The 12316-nt window shown below is 37.8% G+C and overlaps 1 long non-coding RNA gene across 2 annotated transcripts in view; it reads right to left on the reverse strand.

Moving 5' to 3' along the window:
* Window positions 1–12316, reverse strand: part of LOC140496836 (uncharacterized) — a 224712-nt gene that overhangs the window by 11637 nt on the left and 200759 nt on the right. For both annotated transcript variants that reach the window (XR_011964413.1, XR_011964412.1), the window contains exon 3: window positions 1497–1613. This is a non-coding gene — a long non-coding RNA (uncharacterized lncRNA). The remainder of the gene's footprint in view (window positions 1–1496; window positions 1614–12316) is intronic.

Here is a 12316-nt window from a genome sequence, read left to right on the forward strand (position 1 = left end):
TTAGTTAAAAGAAAAATAAAACTGGGGCCCATCCACATAATTGTGAATGTTACTGCTTACAATGAAATTCATTAAAAATTGTACGTTCCAGAGGTCTGACACTAGAGCACACCACACAATTGATAGCGTTAAAAATATGATGCCTTTCCTTGAATGTCTCTCCCTCTGGAAAACTCTTGCTGAAGGCTGCTGTTGTTAATATCCACCCAGCCAGACCACACTATCATCTGTCTTATTTTCTAATTACTTGTCAGAAATGTTGGGTCAGATCATTGTCTGGAACTCCTTTAACAGTCCTAGCAAGATCCCAGTTGGAAAGCCCCCTTTTAAAGTCTTAAGTATAATGTTGACATCCTTGAACAAGTAAAGGTTATGCAAGAACAAGTGTGTGTTGCTTCCATTAACTTCAGATTTACAAAAGTTAACGAATAACATCTGAGTAATAATGTTTTGCAATATTACGGGCACCTGGAAAATTGATCATAGATCAAAATTAAAAAGTGGACAATTAAAGAAATGTCTTTTATCAGAAATTCATGTCCAGTGTGAAAGTTTATCTTATTTTAATGTCAAAAGATGTTCTCCTGTGACAGATTAACTAGAGCAATGATTAAGATAACTCACAAGGAATATACCATTATATGTAATAGACCAATACTTGTATTAAAGATAAGCATTGGGTGTTATAGTTAATTACTTAGCTTTTGAGTTCCTTTACATTTCATAGATGTTGAGCTGTTTATATAGATTTGTATTCACGTTATCTAGAGACTAGAGCTATTCCCTATTCTAGACATTTGCATTAATAGAATGAAACCATAGTGTTCTAGGAGTAATAATCCTGGGGACTTGTAGTTTTAAGGTTGTTGCTCCTAGGAGAAATAAATTAATTTTTAGAAAAAGGAATGCTTAAAAGTTATAGCAAGAATAGTTTAGAAAACATTCCCCCAATAGCCTGGGATTTGTCTTTGTTGTTTAGTAGTTTCCAACACTTCTTGACCCCATTTGGGGTTTTCTTGACAAAGTTACCAGAACGATTTGACATTTCCTTCTCCAGCTCATTGTACAGATGATGAAATGGAGGCAAACAACATTAAGTGACTTGCCCAGGATCACACAATTAGTAAGCATCTAAGACCATATTTTACCTTAATTCTTCTTGACTCTGTGACATCTAGCAACCCAACCTATGGCTTAGTATGTTCAAAATGCACACAGTCTTTGGGGAGAATGGGCACTGACAAATTATATACAGAGAATATTTGTGACAAAATGGGTACATCCTGACTCTGGAAATTCTTATACCTCTGTGTAGTTTGTTGGTCAGCGTAATACAGGTGATGGACAAGTTGCCATACTGTACTGGTCTCTCAAGAGTAGAGGATATCTCCTAGATGGTCTAATTCACTGTTGAGTCTACTGTTGGGTTACTCTACTTCTCCTCTGCTTTTATCCCCTTGATCTTTGCTCCTCTAAGGCTACTAATTCTCTATTACCCCATTATTCCAAGATGTCAGGAAAACAACAGCTTTCATCTTGTTATCTCTCCAGATTTTTCAGTGTTTACAGTATCAATGCTTACACATGTCCATCTCAAGATTTCTGCTTCATCACTGAATCAAGGAAGCAAACACATTGAGAGGTAGTTGTGTTATCATAGTGCAGCTGCCATGGTTGGATGAGATACACGGAAGTACTTGGTCTTGATCCACATCATGGAGAAGCACATTAAAATAGTCTGTTTCACTCAAAACTGAAGAGAAAGGTGATGGAGATAGGCATGTATTCCATCTTTTGTGTGCACATTTGATGTGCTCAGCAATCCATGAGTCATAAGTTCCGACTTCACACCCAATTTAAAGACTTTTCCAGAGAACTATACAAGTCCCTCAGAGATTACATGCAAAAGTCTTGAGTACTTGAAACTGAGCAAGGTAGTGGCTGTCTGAATGTATCATTAGACTACTCTACTCATGTTAAACTAATACAGTTGTGGAAAATAAAACTTAAAATAATAAACAGTATAGTGAAAAAATATTGAATAACAAGAGAACTATATTCTAGCCCCACCTTTGTCATTAATTAGCTTCATGATTTGATTCCACTTTGCATCTTTGTCTCATTGGAAACTAACTTTCTCATTCCCAGATGGAGAAGGGGATGTTTTCATTTTTCTCTTTATATTCAAATGCTATCTTGTTGTGCATTCATTTTGGTCATTTCTGACTCTTTTTTACCTCATTTAAGAGTTTTCCTGGAAAAGACACTAGAATAATTTGGTATTTCCTTTCCAAGACCGTTTTACAGATGTGGAACTGAGGCAAACAGCATCAAATAATTGCCCAAAGTCACACAACTGGTGTCTGAGGCCAGATTTTAACTTACAAAGATGAGTCTTCCTGATTCCAAGTCAAGTGCTTTGTCTACTCTACCACCTACCTACTCACACAATGCTAAAGACGTAACAGGCCCTTAATCAATGTTTCTTCATTAATTGATTATAAATATACATATATATGTACACACATATATATACACACATACGTATATATGTGACAGACAGACAGACAGATAGATACAAAGATAGATAGATACGTAATTTAGATAACATTTGCATTACTGAATACTAAACCAAAATAGGAAATACAATGTTAGGTTCCTCTGAGTCTCTGGTCACATTTTCTTTAGGACTCTACAGAGTGACCTCGTGTAAAATCATCAAATTTCTTCTTTTTTTTTTTTTTTCCTTTCTGGATATGCTGCCAATTCATTAACATTGAAGTCATGGCCAACAGCTCTAAAACACATGCCTGAATAAAGCTATCTGACACACGCTTTTGTTTGTTTTTATCCTCCATTAGGTACATCACATCCCTCTCCCACTTAAGAACTAGACAAAACTTCAGCTTTGTGACTGGGGTTCACTATAAACAGAAAAATGTTCCCAAGAGCACAAAAATGGAAAAAAGTTATACTCAGTAGACCATGAAAATGATAGTTGTTTACAGAATGAGAGTTTAAACAAGAAAGCAAAGCATTGCCTTGTTTATGTACCCTTGATTCAGTCCTTCACAACTTCTGAAACAAATCGCTCGTACTCTCTGTAGCCTTTTCTTCTTGTCTATTGGCTTCTTTTCTCTGAAGATGAAAAATATTTCCATGTTTCTCCAATACATTAAAAAATAATTCATTTGCTCTCTCTCATCCTTGATAGCTGTCTTCCTATATTTCTCCTTCTTTTCTTTACTAAATTCGTTGAAAAGTCATTTATATTAAGTTCTTCCTAATTCTTTCCCCTCACTCTTCATCCTCTGCAATATATCTTCCAACCTCATTGTCCAACTGAAATTTCTCTCTCCAAATTTGCTCTTATCCTCTTAATTGCCAAAGTTAATCTTCTTTTCTGAGCCCTTATCCTATTTGACTTCTCTGGAACATTTAACACTCTTGATTACTTCCTTTTGGATATGCTCTCCTTTTCAGATTTTCAAGACATTTATCTCTCTTGGTTTTTCTCTTATCTGTCTGACCATTTCTCTATAGCATTTTTTTTCTGGTTCTTCATATAATTCCCATTACTTATTACTGTCCCCAATGGCTGTGCTAGGACACCTTTCTCTTTTCACTCCAAGCTTTCTCATTTGGTGACCTCACCAGCTTTCATGGCTTCCATTGTCATTCATGTGTAAATGATGCCCAAATCGATATATTTAGTCATAGCTTGCATCTTGAGGAGATAGGTGGTATAGTGGATAGGGTACCAGGTTCAAAGTTGGGAAGTCTTATCGTCATGAGTTCAATTCTAGCCTCAGACAATTACTATTGCATAACTCTCAGCACATCACTTAGCCTTATTTGCCTCACTTTTCTCATTTGTAAAATGAACTGGAAAGAGAATGACAAGTCACTACAGTATTTTTGCCAAGAATTCTCCAAATGGGGTCCTGAAGAGTTGGTTATATATGAAAATGTGTGAACAATGCAAAATCTGTCATTAATGAGTCTTTAAGTGGGAAAATTCACATTTCCAACTGCTTCTTTAACATCTCATACTGAATCTTGCATAGACCTCTCAAGCTCACCCAGTCTAAAGAAAAGAACCCATTATATTTTCCCCTAACTTCACACATTGCAAATTTCCCTTTTATTTTTCAGGGCACCACCATCCTGTAGTTACTCAGTTCCACATCTTTTGTGTCATCTTTGACTTCTCAATCTCCCTCATGATATAGACCCAAAACACTGTCAGAACTTTTCATTTCTAATTTTACAATATCGTTTGTGTATATTCCCTTCTCTTCACTCATTTAGGCAGAATCTAAGTTTATGCTATTATCATGCCTCCTAAGGACTACTGAAGGACTGCTCACTGGTCTCCCTGCCTCTTGTGTTTTTTCACTTTAATCCATCTTCCACACAGTTTCCAAGTTTATTCTTTGAAACCATAGACTGACCATGTCACCCCCTGATCCCTGAGATGAATGGCTTACTATCACTTACATGAACAAATATATACTACTCTCTTAGTTGTCTTGATCTCTTTACCACCTGGCACATTACTACTATTCCACTTTTCTCACTCCTCTATGTATTGCATGATCAAGCTATACTGATCTCATGGCAGTTCTTTTACTTGATCTCTCCATATCTTATTTTTTTATTTATTTTGAACACAGTTTATAACAGATATTCAAACTTTTGGTGAGGTGATACATCTTTTTAAAGCATTTACAATATGGACCACAAAAGAATTTTTTTTTAACATAAGCCAGCTGAGATACAGATAGTATTTATGTTGCTAACTTCACAATCTCTTGATCTGATTGTCTCCACAGTATTACTAAGAATAAAAGGACCCTAACTTATTGTTGTTGGTCTAAAGTCCTATGTCTAATAGCTTAATTTTAGACAGCCTCGGATGTTCCTCTACCCATAATCTATAATTGAATAGATCTAGTATTAACCTTACAAAACTTTTGACTATAGGAAATTGCCACCAAGAGTAGGGACATTGCAGGGAAACAATATCTCCCAAACTTCATGTCTATTCCAGGCAGGAGTAGATTGTCCACTTGCATTCAGTCAGGCTTAAAGTCTGCTAGGTGTCAGTGGGGAAATTGAGTCAGGCGAATCCCATCTCAGCCCATACTGAACAGCTGCTCTCCCACTCTTCCTTTGAGATCACCTATGCAGTTCATACCAGCATCTCATGAGCATACTGGCATCATGTAATGGGCGCTCAGATCACCTTTCTTGCTTCTCATACCTGGAGTTAGACTCAGAAGAACAGTCACTTAGTAGTCCCACATCATCTAAAAATGGCAAGTGCCTACAACCAGGTTTAAAATATGATTATAGTTTCACTTTAGCTAAGGGATATCTTTTAGGCAAGTCTTAAGTGGCTTACGTGTCTTTCTATACATGTTCTAGTTCTTGATTAAATGGCAATCATAAAATCTAATTTACCATTAAAACCTTGACTTTTCCATCAATGCCAAATTTTATCCGAGGTTATCTTCCTCTTGCAAAGTTAGACTGAAATTCTTTTCTCCAAACTAAAGATGTCATTGATTTATTCTCAGTAATTAATTCAGCCTACTGTTTTAATACCAATTGCTTTTACCTCACTTTGTAACATGATCAATTTTCTCCCCATCACTCCCCTCCCCCCAGTTCCTAATACCTTTGCATTCTGGTTGCTCCTTCCCTCAATATACCCTCCCCTCGATCACACCCCACCCCTGTCCTATCCCCATCTTCTCTCTTTTCTTGCAGGGCAAGATAAATTTCGGTACCCCTATCCCTGTAGTTCTTATTTCCCTATTATATGCAATAAAATTCTCAACATTCGCTTCTAATGCTTTGAATTCCAACTTCTCTCCCTCCCCCCTCCCTCCCCAGCCCCACTAAGAAGGGAAGCAATTCAATACAGACTAAGCATGTATTGTTTTGCAAAAGACTTCCGTAGTAATTATGTTGTGTAATACTAATTATATTGCCCTGTGACCTACCCTATCCCCTTTAATTTCCCCCCTACAATTGACCTTGTCCCTTCTCAAAAGTGTTTATTTTTAATGACTCCCTTCTCCCATTTGCCCTCACCTCTAACATTCCCTTCACTCCACTTGTTGCCTCCTCTCCTAATTTCCTGTGGTGTGATATAAATTTTCATATCAAATTTAGTGAGCACGTTATTCCTTCCTTCAGCCACATGTGGGGAGAGTAGCTTTATTCCCCCTCCTCCTTCTCCCTTATCTCCTCAATTGAATAAGTTTTTTCTTATCTCTTTTATGAGTTATAGCCTGCCTTGTCCCATTTCTCTCTTTCTCTTCCAGCAATTTTCCTCCTTCACCTCTTAATTTTTATTTTTTTTGTTTTATTTTATTTTATTGTGTGTGTATGTGTGTATGTGGATATCATCTCTTTTGATATAATACACCCTGTATTCTCTATCTATCAATGGGTATGTGTGTGAGTGTGTGTGTACAATCTCTCCAACTACCCAAATACTGAGAAAAGATTCAAGAGTTAGAAATATTTTCTTCCCATGTAGTAATGTAAACAGTTCAGATTTAGAGAGTCTTTTATGGTTTTTCTTTTCTTTTTCCCCTGTTTACCTGTTCATGTTTCTCTTGATTCTTGTCTTGGGAAGTCACGTTTTTAAATACAGATCTGGTCTTTTCCTCAACATGAAATCTTCAAATTTGTCTCTATCACTGAATGTCCATTTTTTCCCCGTGAAGTATTATATTCAGATATGCTGGATGGGTGATTCTTGGCTTCAATCCCAGTTCCTTTGACTTCTGAAATCCTACTCCAAGCCCTTTGTTCATTTAATGTTGAAGCTGCCAGATCCTGTGTTATCCTGATTGTATTTCCACAGTACTCAAATTGTTTCTTTCTAGCTGTTTGCAGTATTTTGTCCTTGATGTGGGAACTCTGAAATTTGGCCACAATATTCCCAGGAGTTTCTCTCTTTGAGTTTCCTTCAGGGGGTGAACAATGAATTTTTTCAATATCCATTTTGCCCTCTGATTCTATAACATCAGGGCAGTTTTCCTTGATAATTTCGTGGAAGATAGTGTCTAGGCTCTTTTTTTTGATCATGGCTTTCAGGCAGTCCAATAACTTTTAAATTATTTCTCCTGGATCTATTTTCCAGGTCAGTTGCTTTTCCAATGAGTTCTTTCACATCATCTTTTATTTTTTTTAATTTTTGGTTTTGTTTACTAACTTCTTGGTTTAACTCATAGTTATTATTTTTCCTGGACTAAATTCTCTTTTTCAGTGAATTATTTTGTTCAGTGAGCTTTTGAACCTTCTCCTCCATTTGGCTAATTCTGTCTCCTTCTTAAAACCTCCTTCTTCTCCTTGGCTTTTTGGACCTCTTCTTCCAATTGAGTTAGCCTCTTTTTCAAGCTGCTATTTTCCTCGGAGTTTTTTTAGTTCTCCTTTAGTAAGCTGCTAACTAGATTTTTAAGGTCTTCTATTGCCTGAGCCAAGTTTAAGTCCCCTTTGGAGGGAGGCCCTTTGACTTCCTCTGACAGTATGACTTCTTCTTCCTCATCTGAAAGGATGGGGGGAGACACCTCTTCCCCAAGAAAGTAACCTTTTATGGTCTCATTTTTTCCCCCCTTTTCTGAACATTTTTCCAGCCAGTTACTTGACTTCTGAGTTTCCTCTCCACACCCACCTCACCTCCAATTCTGCCCAGATAGCACTTAGGGGCTGAGATTCAAATGCTGCTCCCCAGCCTCAGGGCTTTTGGCAGGGGCAGGGCTGCTATTCAGTGTGAGATTAAGTTCAGGTGCTTGGGTGGGGGCAGGGCCACCACAAGGGGCTCAGTTCCCTCAGGGGTTTTACGAAGAGACCTTCTACAATGGATCCAAGCTCCTGCCTGCTTTGGGAGACCTTGTCTGCTGCTGCTCCCGCTGCTGTCTGCCAAGGGGGCCTGAGTCATGGGGACAGCCTGCTCCCCTCTCCACGAGCTGAAAACACCCTCTCACTGACCTTTTGCGCCTGTGGGTGGAGGGATGTGTGTGGCCGCTGGAGATTCTCTCCCTGAAGCCTGCTCGTATCAGCTGTCCTTGGTGCTGAGTGGCCAAGGCAGGGCTGTGCTTTTCTCTGGGTCCGGTGCAGGACACACCTTTGGTGCTGGTTTTTTTGGGTCTCTCTGGAATAGAAATCTCCTTCACTCTGTTGTTCTGTGGCTTTTGCTGCTCCAGAATTTGTTGGGAGTTCTTTACAGGTATTTTATGGACTCTGGGTTAGGGTCTAGCCTATGTGTGTCTCTCTACTCCACCATCTTGGCTCCTACCCCCTCCATATCCTATTTTTGTACTGCTTATGTCCTCTTAGTTTCCCCATCCTCCTTCCAAACAAGATTCAAATCCTCTTTTTTACTGGAAAACTTCCCTACTTCTCACCCACCACCAACTCAAGGACAAGGATTTTCCAATATGTAGGTGTTGATATTATACATTGAAGAGTCAAATCTCACCCTGGCACACCATTAAGTGTGAGAGGAAAAGTGAAAAATCAAGTTAAGGTTTGACTTTCCAGGTCTACTTTTAAAGCATACTATTCCTTAAAATATAAGTTTAATGTAATTTGTAAAGGTTTGGCCCCACAGGCATGTAGTTTAGAAATATCCCTGTGTGATTTCCTAGTTTGGAAATGTGAAATGGAGCATGGTGACCTGGAGAGTTAATTATTACCTTGGCAATAATTCATTTGGTGATTAGTTAATCAGTGCATCACTTTTTTTTCATCTGAAAGTGAAAATGTCTTACCTGCCAGAATGGTCAAAAACATTTTGTGAATTTATAGACTGTAACCTTGAAAATATCTGGCAAGTTTCAGTTCTCTCTTTTTCTTTTAGCACCAACTGAGATTTTATAATTCAGTTCTTAAGCCATATTTTTCTTTCTTAGGAATAATCCACATATCTTCAGAAGTCACATCAACCTTCAAAACACTGGGATAACCATTCACTGCATCGGTAAAAATGACATCCCAAATCCCCCTTTTTCAAATGGCATTAAGGTCCTATAATAGTTACAGCAAGATCTCTGATATACTCCTAAGGCACAATTTGGTATATTGTGGTAAACCTAGATCCTAATTTTTCCAGTAGGGTTCAAATAGAAAAGGGAAGAAGTTGAACTAAACCTTAGATCCCAGTGATATAAATCACACATAAAGTAGTTTGTTCTCTTTTGTCCAGTTCCTTATGCATTTAAATAATGCATAGAGTAAACCTTACTAGATTTGTAGTACACCCATTTTCCATCCCATCTCTACCCAGAAAATCTGAGAATTCTCTACATGATATGTGTAAGGGGCCCAGAGGGTCCCAAGGGGTGCAAGTCAGAGGCAAAGCCTGTTCCCATGGGAACAGTGCTGATGCACACACTGGCAGAAGCTCTGTGTGACCCTGGAACCTGATGTTCCTGCAGATACTGGTGCTCTGTACAGTAAAGTTACAAGTGAGCCTGGGAACCCAGGAACTAGCTGCAGGAACAAGATAAGCTTCCTTACTTACTGGGGGTGTAAGGATGTGGAATAGTCATGAGATGGTGAAGTAATGGGATGAGCTCAGCATGTATGTGATTGGTGGGTACAGCCTTTATAAACCTTAACCCTCAGATGAATAAAGTTGTTGTTGCCTGGATCATCTTGTCTCCAGTCTCCTTCCTTCAGGGCCCACAGATTAGAGGCCCGTGGGTCAGGGGGATCCAGGGGGCTTGGGCCTTGACCCTGAGCAGGTATGTCCTATCCCTTTAGTATACTGATATGGACTCCCTACTTGAAAATTTGCTAATCACGAAATTAAAATAAAATTTTATTTGAAAAGTAGAAGAAAGCCCCAAGTAGATGACATCAGGCACTACTTTCTGTGATGAGTCCTTTTGTATCTCACTATTCTCCTGAAGATCCACATTACTTCCAGAGGACACTAATACACTAGTAAGGTTTTGCTGGACTGAACTCTAAAATTGGCTTGTAGGAGTGAACAATTAAATTTTTATTTTGAGCATAATCAATGCAGATTGGGGTTTGATTCATTGTTTTGTTAGTTGTCTGGAGTTAAGAAAATGTTTAAAATGCAAATTAAACTTAAAATTGTACACATGCATTCCCTCTCTAACCTGCCCTGCAACTGGTCCAGTTGTGAAGTATTTATCAGAACACTCATATGCTCTATAAAAATTGCTTGAGCTCAGTACAATGGAAGGTTCAGAAAAGAAGTCATCACCAGACAGAAGGACTGGTGCCTGTAAACTAATAATAGCAATAATAAGAATAATTAATAATAACTGATATTTATATAGCACTTTAACGTTAGTAAAATGCCTTAGGTCTATTATTTCATTTGAGTGTCATAACACTTCTGAATTTCAGACCCTGTAAAACACTCTGTTAGGCAGAAATGTTTCTCTTTCATTGTCTTTCTCATATTAACCTAACCTTAGTTGATTACATCTAGATTATGTGATGATTTCCAAGTTATTCAATATTTCTATGCCTAGTGTAGTACATAACACTGTCTACCACTACTGCATACCTATAAATGATACCTGTAATGCCTGTATCAGTGACTATCTTATCACCTGAAAGTGCCCATTACTCTATTACCTCATACTTACCACCTCCTCCTTCTTCCATCTCTGCTCAAGAAAATTGAGAAAATTCCTGCATAGTATGCTCCCTCTCCCACTACACTGAAATCTTATTTGAAAATACAGATAACAAAATTAAAGGAAAGTTTCATAAGGATGGAGAGAACTAAGCTTTGAAAACTGAACATAAAAATAAGACATATTTCCCAACTGTCTTTATAGATTCTCAGTCATAAGCCCTGTTCTCTCTTCCAAGGCAGAGAGGAGAACGAACACTTGGTATGGCAGAAAATCAGGGAACCTGGTCACAATTCAGTGTAAAGAGAAGTTCTAGCATTTGTATGTGGAGAGGTCTTGTGAGGGACTCTTTCTGGGTAAAGAGAAGAACCCAGATAAGAAGAGCATTAACCACACCTCTATCCATACACTTGGAACCACACTAAAGATTGCAGAACCCCAGAATTAAGAACATGAAAAAAGCTGAAGAAAGGGACAACACATAACCATAACTAAGTGAACAGAACCCAACTTTAACATAAAGTTCAAAGTAAAAAAAAAATTGACTGGAAAAATGAATACATAGAAAAAAACGAAAAGAAGAAATAGACCACAGAAACCTACTATGGTGGCAAGCAAAATCAAGATAAAAACTTAGAATCAAAACACACAAAAAAATGTGAAAATAGCTATAAGCAAATAAAAATGCTAATTTACTACTCCGCCCCCAAATATCGTTGGAAGAGTTCAAGAAAGAGAGAAGAGGGAAAACAGAATGAAGTAGAATATTTGCCGGGTTATGTTTTGCTTTGCCTGGGTTTTTCTCATGGTTTCTTCCATTCATTTTAATTCTTCCATGCAAGTTGACTAATGTGAAAATGTATTTCATAAGAATGTATGTTTGGAACCCATATAAGATGGAATGTCATCTCGTGGAGGGAGAGGGGAGTGAGGGGGAGAATATCTAAAACTTATGAAAGTGAATGTAGAAAACCGAAAACAAATAAATTGAAAAAAAGAAAAAGGAAATGAGTTCATGAGGAAAAATTGAAAAAAAGAAATGTTAATCATGTGAGAAAAACATGAAAACAGAATTAACACTTTGGTAAAAGAGACGCAAAAATACTGAAGAAAGTAATGCTTAAAAATTTTATCAAATAGCAATGAAGTTCCAAGAATCCACTGAATAGAGCTATTTAGAAAGCAAAATTGTGCTAATGGAAAAGGAGGTAGAAAAGAAGAAAAGAACTCCTTATAAAGCAGAATTTGTTGAAGAGGAATAGATAGATAGATAGATAGACAGATAGATAGATAGATAGATAGATATATTAGTAGAACAAAAATACATACATACACACACACACACAAATACATGGGAGACACTGGCACATGACTGGTCAGCATGGTGTGTCCACATCAGAAAGGTTGCTGTGCTCTTTCAGCAAAGCAGAATTGAGACAGCACAAAGTATACCCAGGATGTGCAAATTTGGGATATCCACACCAAATATTCACACGGACTATCTGTGCCCACCTGTGGTAGAGCATTCTGAGGTCATATTTGTCTGATCAGCCACAGTTGGACACACTGAAATTTCACTTTATCACGGTGATGTCATTTTGGTCCTCTTTGAAGACTAAGGCAAACGACCAACCAACGATATGTATGCACGTATGTATGTATGTACAAAACCTCTG

The sequence above is a fragment of the Notamacropus eugenii genome, chromosome 3 (assembly GCF_028372415.1).
Source record: "Notamacropus eugenii isolate mMacEug1 chromosome 3, mMacEug1.pri_v2, whole genome shotgun sequence".
Classification (NCBI taxonomy): Eukaryota; Metazoa; Chordata; class Mammalia; order Diprotodontia; family Macropodidae; genus Notamacropus; species Notamacropus eugenii.